This window comes from Mustelus asterias, chromosome 7 (assembly GCF_964213995.1).
Source record: "Mustelus asterias chromosome 7, sMusAst1.hap1.1, whole genome shotgun sequence".
NCBI lineage: Eukaryota > Metazoa > Chordata > Chondrichthyes > Carcharhiniformes > Triakidae > Mustelus > Mustelus asterias.
Genome location: NC_135807.1, coordinates 65,202,359 through 65,220,169, shown reverse-complemented (window position 1 = coordinate 65,220,169; position 17,811 = coordinate 65,202,359).

Below are 17,811 nucleotides of genomic sequence, written 5' to 3'. Positions count from 1 at the left end.
AGGAGGAAATCCTGGTAACTGAAATGCGGGTGCCATTTTTAAGGGAAAGCAGCAGCCATTGTAAAGGCGTCACCTCAGAAATGTGCCTGGAATGCAGAGTAATCGAGGCTTGTTTTCATGGAATGGCTGTTGTTAGAGGAAGACTGGCACCCAGGTTTAGTGTTGCCTCCCTGGATGTAGGATATGTTCTTCCCAAACAGTCGGAGGAAGTGGCCAGCAATCCTCTATAAGAAGGCATGATTAAATGTTCTCGGGGTAGTTACACGGACATGGCCTACTGAGATCCAGCAAATGAGTGAAACCTGTTACACCAAGCTCTCGGCCCAGTATGTTACAAAGGACACGAATGAAATGTGAGACAATGTTGAAAGTCCAGACATCAGGCCTAAGCAGAGACCAGGTTTCACAGCGAGACACATAGTAACCTTATATCAGAGGCTCCTGGTCATTCACAATTGACTGCTTAACTGCTGTTACTGAGCATCCCAGTGGCACAATGTAACTTGCACAGAATGACAAATACTGCTGGGCTACGATAGACTAGTGACATTGTGTATGTCTGTGTTTGCAAGAGAAGCAGGCTCATAATGCCAGGTCGCAGAGACAAACTGAAGGAGTGTTGCCATTACTATCTGTATTGACACTGATAGGAGAGGCAGCACTAGAGCAAGGAGGGTGTCACTGATGGTGAGGAATGTTTGGAGGCCAAAGACAGAGTTGCTTCATGGAAACATCAATTGAACCATATGACATGCATTACCTGTGACACGCCTGTAGTAAGTGATTAACATAGGGAGCTCCAGTTGAAGGGCACCTCTGACATTGACAAAGGCTGTTCAGTCCTTTGATGTTGAACCATTGCTTCATGAAGCAGTGACAACAGTGGTGCCTCCTGCACAGATTCATTTCGCTCTCCTAGGTTCCGAAAGCCTCAAGGTCTCAGCCACCTAGAGATGAATGCCACAGTCATCAAATACACTGGGACTGAAAAGGAAGCAGCTTACTTTCACTTCAGCTGAATACACTGGGACACTACCTGCAAGTGTATGCGTAGAACCATCTAAACTGCACTTGGACCTCATTGGGTACAAAGTAAAGATTTGGATCAATGTATTAAATGAAAGGTGATGTATTGCTTCCAGTTCAGGTTTTGGATGTTCATTTCTACACCACTGAGCTGTTGCCAGCTGGTGAGTTCTTGAGAAGGAAGTAAGGAGGTTGGCATTGCCAGAGGACAATAGTGAGTGGTGTCCTGTCTTGAGAGAATGACTGGAAAGGCCAGTTAGGCTGTGTGAAGGAAAAGAGTTTCAGAATGGGCCTTCTGTCACCATCTGCAAGGTAAGGGAGCCACGGGGAATATGGCTTGCTTTCTTCCCTGTTTAGTTTGAAAGTGTTAGATCACAGTACTTGGACTGAGAGGTTACTTAACACACTTTGAATATGTCAACTACACGTTAGAGGTCTGATCCAAACCTTGGAGGTTTAACCTATCAGATTAGCATGGGCACCACCTGCACTTGGTGGAATTTTCTGTTTTCAGGATAGTCAATACGTTCCTCGCTGGTCATCGGGATGGGTCCTCCCACTCAATTTTTCACTTGAAAGTTGATTCATTATGCATTGGCAAGCTGCTCATTAATTCACATGGTGAGGGGGCACAGATTAATCCGTCTGCCATTTCATCATAGGGTTGAAATTCCTGGCGCCATATTTAAGCAATGCCTGCAGACCAGCTGGGAGGTTGGCTGTGCAACATGTCCTCCTGTAGAAGCAAGTGATCTGCACCTCAGTGCAGCCATGACTCTCCTCCAGGCTGTCCATGAATGGTAAGATGTCCTGTTCCCAAGAGATGAAAGCAGGAAAGTGAGTAGCCCGATGTTGCCACTCTGGGAGGAGGTTGCCAAGGAGGTCGGTGCCCATGACACGCAGAAAAGAAATGAGCTTCAGTGCAGGAAGAGGGTGAACGAACTGATCTGCTCTGCCAGGGTAAATAAATCTTCTACTCACTGTAGACTTACCCTCTCATAACAGCATCAGGCACTCTTAAGTGTTGCAGTTCACAGTGATCTCAAACACTATTAGCAAAAAAGGCATCTGCACTGACTATCTCAAACACACTTTAACTTTCCCACCATCTTGTGTATCATACTGCCCACTCAACATCTTCTGCCTCACAACACACACAGCAGTCATGCTTTTTTTCCCAACTTCGCTTTCAACCATTCCCATCACATTTCATTCCATCTGTCTTCATGCAGGCAGACCCTTACACGCCCCATACCCCCCTCAGAACTGTCAGTTCTCTACGAGCTTAGCAAGGTGGTGGGTGGTGGAGGTGGACTCACAAATATGCACAAAAATAGAGGGAAGAGAACAAACATAAACACACAGGAACAGAAAGATGTTTTTACATTTATCGCCATGGACATGCCGACTGTATGAGTGAACTGACATGAGAAAGGCTTACAGGGCATCAAAATGAAATCATTTTGCTGCAATGCATCAGGGTTTTGCTCCACAAACAGGTGCCACCTTCTCATCTGTCTGACAATGTGTCCACTGTGACTTCATTTCTCCTTAGTCATAAACTCAAACATCACCAAACAAGTTTTGCAGAGATTCAGTCAATACCTTAATTATAGTGCAATGGAAAATCAAATAACAACTTTTAAAATGATTTGCGAAATGTGACCACTGTTTGAAGAAGTTAATGTTGAACCAGTTTGCATCAACTGTTTTATTTTCCCCGTTGCAATTTGATTTCAAATGATATTACAACACTTTTGCCTTTATTACAGCTATCACTGATAATGATTTTACAAAAAGAAAGATCAATTTTAGCAAAACGTCTTTCAGAAAATTGTATTTTCACTCTACTGATCTGCTTTGCAGTTTTACAAGCCTTTACTGGAAAATTCCAATTAAAGCAGCAACTGAGTTCTGAAAACTTTGGAACTTGGTTGATTTGTCTTAACAAGTGGAAATGAACACCAAGTATGAGTGGTGTAAATCTGCAAATCTGAATTTAAATTTTACTTACAACGCACCTCGTCAGGTCTGGCATGGGCAGGTAGCAAATTGTGAGCCAGGCACTCAACAAATGGGCCATTGCAATTTAACTTCACTAAAATGGATTACGGCTTTTTTTGTTATCTCCTGGAGTTGTGCGAACATCCTGCATAGACTCAGTGGTTGCTGGGGAGCACTTCTCTGAATAGACAAATGAAATATTTAAATGACTACATTTCTAATACTGTATGGTTTTTATATGTCTACCAATCAGAAGGCAGAACACTAGCACTTCATTATTTTAGTTGGCTATAAAACAAATGAAGGTTATTAATGACTAAGGATTAACAAAACTTTGCTACATATTTCTAGCAGTGGGCTTTATAAATTCCCCAGTAAGTAAATGCCTTCATAATTACACCTGACATGAAAATTACTCTATCACTTAACAATTGTACGGTTGATTCGGAGGAGGCGGCAATAGCTGTCCATTTCAGCAATGTCCTTGATTACCTTTGTAACTGAGTCATGCAGCCTTTATCTTTCTGTTGTGTTCCAATTTACACCTAGCTGAACATCTTACTTTATAAGTTTTTAATCTGGCACCTATAGGCATGTCTAGAGAAACTGGTGCAATGATTCACCCACCTAATGATGTTGGTTCATTCCCAGGCATACAAAAGGTCAAAGTGTGGAAGGATGGTAAAATGAGTAGCTAAAGTGGTCCTTTCGAGGGAATTAATAATGGGAAACCAGGGAATGGCTGAGGCTTTGACCAACAATTTTGTATTGATCTTCACAGTAGAAGACACGAGGAATAATAGAAAACAAGAGGCAAAGGGAGGGAAGGACTTAAAACAACCACTATCATTAGAGAAAAAATAAATAGGAAAACTAATGGAACTTAAGGCTGATATATCCCATGGACCTGATGATTTGCATCCTATTTTTATAAAGGAAGTGACTGCAGAGATAATGGATGCATCGGAGATATCTCCTAAAACTTCCTGAAAAGATTCCTGCAGATTGGAAAACTGCAAATGTAGCAGCTCTGTTCAAGAAAGGAGGGACACTGGGAAAATGCCAAATCCATATGAAAGTGGTAGTAGCTGTCAGGCTGAGTCAATCTGCCACTGTGAAAAGGAAACCAGCATAAAACACTGGTTAGGCCTCAACTGGACTGTTACATCTAATTCCGGGCATTACACTTTAGGTAAGACATAAAGGCATTAGAGAGAACACAGAAACAATTCACAAGAATAATTGCAGGGATGAGGAACTTCTTTTATATTGAGGTTTAGACTGTTTTCTTTGGAGAAGAGAAGGCAGAGAGGAGATTTGATGTTGAAAGTTTGCATGGGTTTAGCTGGTTGGACAATAACTGTCCTCTTGAACTGGGAATTATATTTATTCCAAAAGCGAATGAAGGAGGGAGAACTACCTTCAGTCTGTTTCCTCTGCTGAAAACATTGACATTGCCTGTGTCACTTGCAATCTCTCTCTGGTTGTTGGGCCACCAAGTCTTGAAATTCTTCATGTATGATGTATTTCTAAGAGGTTTTGTGTGTGTCTGTCTGTGGCAGTCATTGTTTCAGTATTCAGTGCCTACATTGTTACTGCCCCAGGAAGAGATAGGTATGCATTTCAATAGGTAACTGCATTGTAGAAAATGTCTCTCTTTTCATGCTCATGATTTGTTTGAGTTGTAATTCTACTGTGCTATAGGTATATTTTAAATTTAAGGGGAATGAATGTATTAAGATTCAGCTTTTTTTCACAGGCAGGCAGTATATCTGGAAGGAATACTTTCAGATACTGTGAAAACAGGATAATTACTCACTCTCACCATGTAGTTTTTGTTAGAAGAGGAATAGTGAATTCCTGTTTACAAAAGAAAAGGTCCCTTTGGATTTCTATGATTAAAGGAATGGAAGCTGGGGATTTTGTTTAGATATATGGGTCATGTGATGGGAGGAGCTACATATGTAGCAGAGAGAGAAAGAGCTTTCTGTTCAGTTTCTGGCTGGGGTTATTTAAAGACAGAAGTCTTCATTCAGCAGAAGGAATGTTTTAGTTGCAGGCAATCAAATAAAACAAAACTTACTCCAGCTAATAAATCAAAGAAAAAGGTTTAATAAATAAACTTAATCACTCCAACATTTGAGGCCACATCCTGGGCCATTCCAAGCTCTCCACAATTTACAACTGCTTCTTATTTATACGGAGTCAGCTGGTCAGCTGACCACCACATCATTATGTCAAAGGTTGCATAGTTTACGGGTCAGCTGATCCTCATAGCATGTTACCATTGGTCACATTATAACAGATTCAAAGTTACAATTGGTTACATTCTAATATCTGAACATTAAAACCTCTCTGAAAGCTTCAAGGATGTTATCACAATTTAGAGCAAGTATGCCTGGGTTTGCTAACTGTACTTAAAGTGGCATTTAAGTCAAAGAGGAAATGTTGCTTATTTGGAACTGAAATAGGGTGAAGTGAGAAATTTAGAATTGTTTCGTTTCATTTTTAAACTAATTGTCAACTGTTACAGGTTAAGCTGCTTTATTTTGTTAGAGTTCTATTTAAACTATGTCATGGATAAAGCTTATTTTGATTTAAAAAGTCCCTAATTTGTCAGTAGAATTACCCCTGGAGTGAAGAATCCTATCCTCACATTTATGCCAAAATAGAAAAAAATTGTTGGGGTCTAGTCTGGCTTCATAATATACCTTCAGGATCAGGCCAGGACCCTAACAAGATGCATCCAAGGATATTAAAGGAAGTGAGAAAGGAAATTTCAGGAGCACAGGCCATAATCTTCCAGTCCTCTCTAGATTCAGGAGAGGGGCCAGAGGACTGGAAAATTGCAAATGTTACACACTGTTTGAAAAAGGTTGCAAGGATAGCCCCAGCAATTACAGGCCAGTCAGTTTAGCATCAGTAATGGGAAACAATTATTCAGGATAGAATTAGTAGTCACATGGAAAAATAAAGTATTAGGGGGCTGGACATGGACCCCAAGGTATATTATGACACCAGACTAGACCCCAAAATGTTTTCTATTTTGGCAATGCTTCACTTCAGATGTGATTTTACTGACAAATTAGTGTTCTTTTTATTAAAACCAGCTTTATCCATAACACAGTTTAAATGTAACTCTAACAAAATGAAGCAGCTTAACTCTTAACTGTTTAACAATCTTTAAACATGAAAAGAAACCATTCTAATTTCTAACTGATCAGTATTTCAGTTCCAATCAAGCAATATTTCTCTTATAGACTTAAATAAACTTTAAATATAGTTAACAATCTCAGATATACTTGCTCTGACCTGGATAACAGCCATGAAAGTTCCAGAGAGTCTTTGCAGAGTGACTTTTCAAAGAGGAGAGGGAGCCTCTTCTTTTAACAGCTCCAGCCACCAACTCAATGAAAAATGAAAGAAAAATCTGTTCCGTGCCACAAGCCTAGCTCCTCCCATTAACCTATTGTCACATGATTCTGTATACCCAAACTCATCTTTCATTCTTTTGATCAAAAATATACCCCAGGGGTTCTTTATTTTTGTAAGCAAAAATGCAGTAAGCCTTCGCTAAATAAACACTTGGCTAAAATAAATAGCCATCCTCCTTTCTCCCCAAACAAACTAATTCCCTGTAACAAAACACTGAATCGTAAAGGAGACTCCTTAAACATAAAATATATTAATAACACAATATCATCAAGGTGGGTTGATCAGAAAGAGCCAGAATGGATTTCTAAAGGGGAAATTGTGTTTAACTAATTTGCTGGAATTCTTTGAAGGGGTAACAGGAAGGGTCAATAGGGAGATGCTGTTGGTATGGTGTGCATGGACTTTCAGAGGCAGTCGATACAGTGCCACACAACAGACTTTTGAAAAAAGTTACAGCTCGTGGAATAAAAAGGACAGGAGCAGCATGGATACAAACTTGGCTGAATAATAGGAAGCTGAAACTAATGATCATTGGATATTTTTCGGCCTGGAGGAAGGTTTGTAGTGGTGCAGGGGTCACTATTGGGCCCTTGCTTTTCTTGATATATATTAATGATCTAGATCTTGGTGTGCAGGGGCAAGCTCATGGTTTGCAAATGATACAAAGCTTGGAAGTGTTGTAAACTGTGAAGATGACAGCGTAGAACTTCAAAAGGACATAAATAAAATGGTGGAGTGGGCAGATAGGTGGCAAATGACATTCAATGTGAAGAAGTGTGAGGCGATGCATTTTGGTAAGAAGAACATGGAGAGACAATATTAAAAAAGGGGTAAAATTCTTAAAGGGGTGCAGGAACAGAGGGACCTGGGTGTTTATTTATTCATTCGTGGGGCCTGGGCATTGCTGGCTGGCCAACATTTATTGCCCATCCCTAGTTGCCGAGGGCAGCTGAGAGTCAACCATATTGCTGTGGCTCTGAAGTCACGTGTAGGCCAGACCGGGTAAGGATGGAAGATTTCCTTCTCTAAAGGACATTAGTGAATCAGATGGTTTCTCCGACAATCAACAATGGTTTCATGGTCATCAGTAGAGTCTTAATTCCAGATATTTTTTATTGAATTCAAATTCCACCATCTGCCATGGTGGGATTCGAACCCGGGTCCCCAGGACATTAGCCACCACCTCCCCTAAAGTGCGTTGATAATTGAAGGTGACAGGACAGGTGGAAAATTAATAAAGCATATAGTATTCTGGGCTTTATTAATAGGGGCATAGAGTGCAAAGCAAATAAGTTATGCCGAACTTATACAAGACACTACTTAGACCTCAGCTGGGATATTGTGTACAGTTCTGGGCACCACACTATTGGAAGGCTGTGGACACGCTGGAGAGAGTGAAGAAGAGGTTTACAGGAATGGTTCCAGAGATGAGAAACTTCAGTGTGAGGATAGATTGAAGAGTTTGAGACTGTTCTCCTTGGAGAGAAGAAGGCTGTAAGGAGATGGGGTAGAGATGTACAAAATCATAAGGGCATTGGACAGAGTAGCTAGGGAGAAACTGTTCCCGTTCATAAAAGGATCAAGAATGAGAGGAGACAGATTTAAAGTGCTTTTCAAAAGAAGCAAATGTGACATGAGAAAAAACTTTTTCATACAATCTGTGGTTTAAGTCTGCAATGCTCTGCCTGGAAGTATGATGGAGACAGGTTCAATCGAGGCATTAGATGAGCACTTGAATAGAAAGAGTATGCAGGGGGTATGGGGAAAGGGGGAATTGCATATAGCCACGGTGGTCGTTTGGACAGCCAGTACAGACAGGATGGGCCAAATGGCCACATTCTGCACTGTAACAATTCTGTAGTTCTGTGTGACTTAGATTCCTCATGTAATGGAACCTGCCAGAAACTGCTGTTGGCAGTTTTGAGAATGCTATGCTCTTGGAGAGTTTGGTCAAGCTGTCATCTACAAAAGACAGTGGGTGGGTTTCCCTCACCATTGCCTTGTTGAGTTGTGTCAGGTCAACTCAGATGTGAATGGACCTGTTTGGCTTTGGAACTGGGACCATCTTGGAAGACCATTCTGTCAGCAGAGTGACGGGGACATGACCCCAATCTTGGTCATCTCAGCAAGTTGGTGTTGTATTTGCTTCATAAACAAGCACAGTAATTTCCAAGATGTAAACAAATACATGGGTTTGTCATAATTTCTCTTGTGTTCAATTTGAAATTCCTAAAATGACCATTTACAGATATGTCAGCATTTCAAAATGTGTATCTAGGATTCTTAATTTCTCCCAAGAAGAATCGTTGAACTTCTTGTTGTGGCTCATTTACCTCATGGACTCATTTGGGATCCTCTGCACATTTTGGACTTGTGTATTCTTCTGAAGTGTCCCAGGTGGTTGCAGTGAAAGCACTGCACAGTGATTGCTGCACCATGCTCATGCCTGTAAGGTGTTTTTGTGCCACAGTGCCGACATGGTCTGCCATCATCTTGTGTTCTGTTTGGGCATTGCCTTCCTTCCCCTGGAGTCTCCTTGCCCTTTGGTTGCTTTAAGAGCTGATTGTTGGGATTGCTCTGTACCGTGGTTTAACCTTACCATGCAAAATGGATTGGTTTTGCTGGCCGACTTCCAATTCTCTGATGTTTGAGATGGCTTTTTCCAAAGTTAGATATTCTTTAGATTGGAATTCGGCTAAATGAGTATCACCAACCACTCACAGTATTATTGGGACTCTTATGACTCTGAGTTAGATTTGCTTTAGTCACAGACTTCAGACAATCTGTATATCTCATTTATGAAAGAATCTACTGGCTTCCCAAGGTTTAGGACTTGTTAAATTTTGCTTGTTCCAAAAATGTTATTGTTTCTTAGGTTAAAGGAGGTAACCTCTTCAAAGTTATTGGAAGATTAATTTATTCTTTGTCTGGAAATTATGTTGTTAGCTATTGGATCTGTTGAATATAATGGTGCATTCACTTGTTCAACCTCTGTTTTCTTAATCAAGCCGACCATCTATCTTAGAATGTGCTTCTTCATAATGCCCAATTTTGTGCCTGGTCTGGCCCTTCCATCCACCTTAATTGGTCTGACAATATTGTTTTCAGCAATGCAGTACTCCTCTTTTGTTTCCTTTCTCCACATTTATTGGGATTTGGCAGGCTCCTGGCGCAGTTCTGGAGCTGTTCAGTGATTCTGCAGAGATTCTTTTGAATGAATTGTTTTCACCAGCTAGCTGCTTTCCCAAGCTTGGCAAATTGAACTGAAGCTAGTTTTCGTTTATGATTTCTCAACTCTTTTTCTCCCTCCTTTTACATGCCAGCGTTGTGAACAACAAAGAACAAAGAAAATTACAGCACAGGAACAGGCCCTTCAGCCCTCCAAGCCTGCACCGACCATGCTGCCTGACTTAACTAAAATCCCCAATCCTTCCGGGTACCATATCCCCCTATTCCCATCCTATAGCACAAACATGCTACCGTGCAAAGGGACCTGGGGGTCCTTGTGCATGAGACGCAAAAGCCCAGTCTGCAGGTACAACAGGTGATCAAGAAGGCAAATGGGATGTTGGCCTATATTGCGAGGGGGATAGAATATAAAAGCAGGGATGTCTTGATGCACCTGTACAGGGCATTGGTGAGGCCGCAGCTGGAATACTGTGTGCAGTATTGGTCCCCTTATATGAGGAAGGATATATTGGCATTGGAGGGAGTGCAGAGAAGGTTCACCAGGTTGATACCGGAGATGAGGGGTTTGGATTATGAGGAGAGGCTGAGGAGATTGGGTTTGTACTCGTTGGAGTTTAGAAGGATGAGGGGGGATCTTATGGAGACTTATAAGATAATGCGGGGGCTGGATAGGGTGGAGGCGGAGAGATTCTTTCCACTTAGTAAGGAAGTTAAAACTAGAGGACACAGCCTCAAAATAAAGGGGGGTCGGTTTAAGACAGAGTTGAGGAGGAACTTCTTCTCCCAGAGGGTGGTGAATCTCTGGAATTCTCTGCCCACTGAGGTGGTGGAGGCTACCTCGCTGAATATGTTTAAAGCGCGGATGGATGGATTCCTGAGCGGTAAGGGAATTAAGGGTTATGGGGATCAGGCGGGTAAGTGGTACTGATCCACGTCAGATCAGCCATGATCTTATTGAATGGCGGGGCAGGCTCGAGGGGCTAGATGGCCTACTCCTGCTCCTATTTCTTATGTTCTTATGTATGTTCTTATTCATGTATTTGTCAAGATGCCCCTTAAAAGTCACTGCTGTATCCGCTTCCACTACCTCCCCCGGCAACGGGTTCCAGGCACTCACCACCCTCTGTGTAAAATATCTGCCTCATACATCTCCTTTAAACCTTGCCTCTCGCACCTTAAACGTGTGCCCCCTAGTAATTGACTCGTCCACCCTGGGAAAAAGCTTCTGACTACCCACTCTGTCCATGCCTCTCATAATCTTGTAGACTTCTATCAGGTCACCCCTCAATCTCCGTCACTCCAGTGAGAACAAACCAAGTTTCTCCAACCTCTCCTCATATCTAATGCCCTCCATACCAGGCAACATCCTGGTAAATCTTTTCTGCACCCTCTTCAAAGCCTCCACATCCTTCTGGTAATGTGGCGACCAGAATTGAACACTATATTCCAAGTGCGGCCTAACTAACTAAGGTTCTATAAAGCTGCAATATGACTTGCCAATTTTTAAACTCAATACCCTGGCCAATGAAGGCAAGCATGCTGTATGCCTTCTTGACTACCTTCTCCACCTGCATTGCCACTTTCAGTGACCTGTGTACCTGTACACCCAGATCCCTTTGCCTATCAATACTCCTAAGGGTTCTGCCATTTACTGTATATTTCCTATCTGCATTAGACTTTCAAAATGCATTACCTCACATTTGTCCAGATTAAACTCCATCTGCCATCTCTCCGCCCAAGTCTCCAACTGATCTATATGCTGCTGTATCCTCTGATGGTCCTCATCACTATCCGCAAATCCACCAACCTTTGTGTCATCTGCAAACTTACTAATCAAACCAGTTACAATTTCCTCCAAATCATTTATATATATTATAAACAGCAAAGGTCCCAGCACTGATCCCTGAGGAACGCCACTTGTCACAGTCCTCCATTCAGAAATGTACCCTTTCACTGCTACCCTCTGTCTTCTTTGACCGAGCCAGTTTTGTATCCACCTTGCCAGCTCACCTCTGATCCCATGCAACTTCATCTTCTGCACCAGTCTGCCATGAGGGACTTTGTCAAAGGCCTTACTGAAGTCCATGTAGACAACATCCACTGTCCTACCCTCTTCAATCTTCTTTGTCACTTCCTCAAAAAACTCGATCAAGTTCGTGAGACACAACCTCCCTTTCACAAAACCATGTTGCCTCTCAATAATACGTCTACTTATTTCCAAGTGGGAATGAACCCTGTCTCAAAGAATCCTCTCCAATAATTTCCCTACCACGGATGTAAGGCTCACCGGCCTTTAATTACCTGGATTATTCTTGCTACCCTTCTTAAGCAAAGAAACAACATTGGCTATTCGCCAATCCTCTGGGACCTCCCCTAAAGCCAGTGATGATACAAAGATTTCTCTCAACGCCCCAGCAATTTCCTCCCTTGCCTCTCTCAGTATTCTGGGGTATATCCCATCAGGCCCTGGGAACTTGTCTACCTTAATGTTTCTCAAGAACCCCAATACCACCTCCTTTTTGATCTCAACATGACCTTAAACTATCCATACATCCTTTCCCAGACTCATCATCCACTAAGTCCTTCTCTTTGGTGAATACTGACGCAAAGTATTTATTTAATACCATGGTGCTGACTCTGGACCCAAGCTACAGCACTCTTCAAGCCATGCTCATTAAATAATTGTGATGTGGGGATGCCGGTGTTGGACTGAGGTAGGCACAGTAAGAAGTCTCACCACACCAGGTTAAAGTCCAACAGGCTTATTTGGAATCTCGAGCCTTTAGAGCGCTGCTCCTTCATCAGGTGATGGGAAATATGGGTAGTAACTTAAAATGTTTGAACGATTTACAATAAGAGGTTCAGATAATGTAAACCATTTGCCTCAGATTTGTTATTATAACTAAATTCCAATAATGTACAGATAAATTATGGAGACAATTTGGTGTTGTGAGACTTCTTACTGTGCCCATTAAATAATTGGTCTGCCCGTGCTGCCTGGTTGTGGCATTGAATTCAAAAGCTTACTTCAGCCCTTTTTTTGGAGTTTGCTCACCCTTTTGTGATTTGGTTCGATCCTCTGACTCTGTTTCTGATCTGGTCTCCGCATACTTTGGTGGAGTCATTTTCTGATGCGCAGCCTCCACATCTGAAGTGGAACCTCTAAGGTGATGTCCAGCTGTGTTTGAGAATTTCACGTTAAGTGAGGACTTATCAGAGGTCATATTACAGTTTCTTTACTTCTCCATTCTTAGGGATTTTGGAGTGTTGTACCTGTTACTGCCACTTTGTAATGTTATAGTCTCATGGAGGTCTAGTGGTTTATATGGTTGAACAATAGCTGTTTATTAATAAAGTAAGTATATACATATTTATAAGATATAGTCCTGACCAGGTTCAATCTCTATGCTGACTTCTACCAGACTCACGGCTACCTCTACTACTCCCATGTAACTCTTCCACCATAATGTGGGTGGCACCGTTTTTCCACCTCCACATTAACCTTTACAGTTCCAAACACCTTAATACCACAGTATTCAAAACCATGAGAGGTCTGGGCAGATGATAGGGTAAAGCTGTTCCCCATGGTGGAAGGATTGAGAATGAGAGGGCACAGATTTAAGGAAATAGGAAAAAGAAACAACAGAGACATGAACAGAAATTCTTTCACACAGTGAATGGTTAAGATCTACAAAGCGCTGCCTGAGAGTTTGATAGAGGGAGATTTGATCAAAGCATTCAAAAGGGAATTAGACTACTATCAGAAAAAGAGTATGCAGGTTTACAGGGAGATAGCAAGGTAATGGCAAATTGGTCATTTGGATAGCTAGCACAGACACTAAGGACCCAAGTGGCCTCCTTCTGTGCTGTAAAATGTTGTGATCCTGATTCTATGGAATATTGTGTAGGTTGGGCCTATATTCATTGGAGTTTAGAAGAATGAGAGGTGATCTTATTGAAACATATAAGACTGAGGGGGCTTGACTGGGTAGATACTGAGTGGATGAGTCGTCTCATGAGGGACTCTAGAACTAGAGGGTACAGTTTAAACATAAGGGATCTCCCATTTAAGTCTGAGATGAGGAGGGATTTATTCTCTGTGTTTGTAATGGTCTTACCCAGTGGAGACTGTGTCATTTAATATATTCAAGGCTGATTTAGGCAGTTGGGCAGATTTTTGGTTGAGTAAAGGGTGTCAAGTGTTATGGGGGCAAGCAGGAAAGTTGGGTGAAGGCCACAGTAGATCAGCGTTGATCTTAGTGAATGGTAGCACAGACTCGAGGGGCTGAATGGCCTACTCCTTCTCCTATTTCTTATGGTCTTATGTTCAAAAGACCCTGTTGTACTTGTGCTAATACTGCAGCTAGATGAATCATTTATCCAATTTTTCAGTTCACTAATGTTATTGTTGTTATCATGAAGACTTACTATTATATGAATGATTTAAATGTAAACGGAAGAGCTATATTTTTCCAATACCAAATGTACAATGTTTTGGTCTGGATGTTTCTGCTATCTGACTGGCTCAACATTCAGTTACTAATGTGATTTTGAACTTAACATAGCTTATGGCTCTAATCCGACCCCTCGGCTTCTGAACTCTGCTCCCCCCCCCTTAGCAAGGTCTCCAATTCCACATCACCACCCCCCACCCCACCCTGCCCTGATCGACCATCCCCTCCATGCCTGAACAACCCCTGCCATACCAGTGAGAACTGCATCTGTCCATGATTGGAGGCTCAGTCTGTCACTCAGGCAGGCCTCTGGGTGGGGAACCAATAAGCAATGTCACTGACGCACAATGTAGTTAAAACTGCAGAACTTGTCGGGAAATCCCGAATTGGGGATACCCCACCAATTCTGACTGACCGGCTCCCTGCAGATCAGTTAAACAAACGTTGACCAAGTTTTAGAATGGTGGAAATTTACTTATACATAGACTAGGTGCAACACAATACCTGGTTGGAGGCAATAAAGAAGACCAAATCCAGGTTAAGGATGCATATCTTATATTTGAAGGAGAGAAAGGAACCCACCCCAAACTTTTGTCCCTCTCTCACAGAATCATAGAGTCCCTACAGTGCAGAAAGAGGCCATTTAGCCCATTAGGTCTTTACCAACCACAATCCCACCCAGGCCCTATTCCTGTAACCCCACATATTTACCCTGTTGATCCCCTGATACCAGGGGCAATTCAGCATGGCCAATCAACCTAACTTGCACATCGTTGGTAGGGGGAGGAAACCAGAGGACCCCCACGCAGACACGGGGAGAATGTGCAAACTTCACACAAACAGTGACCCGAAGCCAGAATTGAACCCGGGTCTCTGCCATTGTGAGGCAGCAGTGCTAACCACTGTGCCATCGTGACCAGCTGCAGCAGCTGGAGATATTTTGCCTGCCCTCTCCTTCTCTTCCCATTCCTCTTCCAGAGCAAAAGGGATTCCCAGTAAGATACCCACAACCAGACCTCTGGTAACTCCAATACCAACAACAACTTGTACTGATATAACACTTTTAGTGTAATAAAACATCCCAAGGTGCTTCACAGCTTGGAATATTAGATACGACACGAGGTCACACAATGAGATATTAGAGCAGATGACCAAAACCTTTCCCAACAAGATAGGTTTTAACCAAGTATCCTAGAGGAGGGAAGTGAGGTAGAGAGCTGGAAAGGGATAGGGACAGAGTTCCAGAGCAGTTGACAATACCACCACTGTGGAGGAGCAATTAAAATCAGATACAAGATAAAAATAAGGCAAGGGATTTTCTTGCCCGTTATGGCAGGACCCACTGCGGGGGATTTGGTAGCCCAGGTAAAAGTCCATTCACTTTCAACAGAACAGGATGATCCCAATGGCAGACGAGGCCGGAAAATCCTGCCCAAAGTGTTCAATAATGTCTTCTTCAGGGAAAATCTCACGAACAGGAATAAATGTTGTGTGAGTGCAGGTAACATCTTGACAAAATGTCCTGATGTGTCTCAGAAGTCATCTTCACAGCTCCAGCAGCATGAACATAAAATGGTGACTACCCCTTCAAGTAGTAGTATCATTGCAGTGTTTGCTCCCAAACAGCTGATCACTGTTCAGAGAGGATTTTTGATCAAGTGTTAACCGTAGGATGCCATACAACTTCCTTAATCAAATCTAGCAGGCAATTTAAGTGGCAATCAGAAGCTTAACAATCCTCCAGCCGGCTTTCTGAGCGCAGACCTCAACTCCTTTAATTGCAGGCTACACCACTGCTTCAGTTAAGATCCCATCTTGGTCATCTCGAAGGATCATTAGCACCTGAATGTGCTGCTGGAAACAGCCCTCCAAAGCATTAACTTGCAAATTGGCAAAGTTGTTCCACGAACACAAGTTTAAAAAAAGCAACCGAGTTTTCTTCTTCTTGTAATTTACAGAGCTGCCAACACTTTCTTTTTGCCTCTGACATGAAATGAGCAAATTTGAGTCTGTAGATACTAAGCTCATCTCATCTATTTTTTTTGAAGTAGTTTGAAAGTAAACCCTGGCATCAAGAGAAAATGTATTTGGCAATATTAAGATCTTTTGCACTGCTATTACTTTCAGCAAAAGGAAATTTCTATCTTTTTAATACTGTCGACATCTTGCTTGGAGTATTGTTGATAGAGATTTCTTTCATCCACAATACCTAGTGCTCAGCATTACCTAAGCATATCATTTAATCTTTTTGTCTCGGAGAGACACATAGCCTGGAATCTCAGGGAAAAGTAATGCATTTTGAGTTTTTTCAGTGGAAAACCAGCAGCTGCAAAAAAAAAGGACTGAAAGAATAAATCTTGACTTATTCCTCAGAAAAATAACAGTGGATTATGTTCTAGTGGGTGTTGGAGCTAAAGGGCAAAGTAATGATCTTTCCATTTTTTGTTTCAAAAAAATCTACTTTCACTTGACTGACCTGCATGCTTGTTGAATCACAAATTGCACATGGGTTTCCAATGCCTTGTGAGGACCACTTTGAGCTCCAGGGAGATGTTGATTCTAAAGTAAGGCATTTATATTCAATTAAAAAGTAATGAAACTCTGTTTAACATTGAGAAAATTGTAAAAACATTTCAGATCAGATGAGGCATTTTCGTAGAAGTCAAAGATTATTAGTTAATGAAACATCTCCAAAGGCATGCTTCTCTAAAGGTTAATGTAATGCTGATTTATTGCCATTTAGAAAATGCTATTCTGTTGAAACAGGACAGTATTTACACAAATTCATAATTCCTGATGTAGTTTTAAATAACAATAATTGCTTAAGTTTTCGGGAGCAAAAATAATTTTTTCACTATTGATTTCTGGCACCATGGAAGAATTTTATGGGGCGGTGATGGCCTAGTGGTATTATCTCGCCAGACTATAAATCCAGAAACTCAGCTCATGTTCTGCGGACCCAGGTTCGAATCCCGCCACAGCAGATGATGGAATTTAAATTCAATAAAAAACGTCTGAAATTAAGAATCTACTGATGACTATGAAACCATTATTAATTGTGGGAAAAACCCAGCTGGTTCACTAATGTCCTTTAGGGAAGGAAATCTGCCGTGCTTACCTGGTCTGGCCTACATGTGACTCCAGAGCCGCAGCAATATGGTTGCCTCTCAACTGCCCTCGGGCAACTAGGGATGGACAATAAATGCTGGCAGGCCAGCAATGCCCAAATCCCATAAATCAGAAAAAAAATGACTCTATACCCATCATAGCAGAAGAGGATTGGGATGGTTAGAAATTAAACATTTCATAATGCAACCCTAATCAGCTGCATAGCCAACTGTCATTCAGCGCAGATGCTATGTCTTGCCTATGTTCTGCCCCAACATTATAATCACTCAAGTATTGTGAGGAGCTGCAATTATTGTCCAATTGCTGCTCCAGTTGAACTTTGCTCCACTTTGAGGCTGCTCCGCATTTCTTGCTAGGACTTTCAAGTCCCATTTTCCCAGAAATGCATGGTGCAGCATCAGTCGGAGAAGCCCATCAGATCACAACGGAATCGGGGAAATACGGCTCCCTTTCCAATCAACTCTGACCAGCTCCTCCCTCATGTCTTTGTAGTTACTTTTATTTAATTGTAATACCGTTACATCGGATTCCAGCTTCTCCCTCTCAAACTGCAGGATAAATTCTATCATATTTT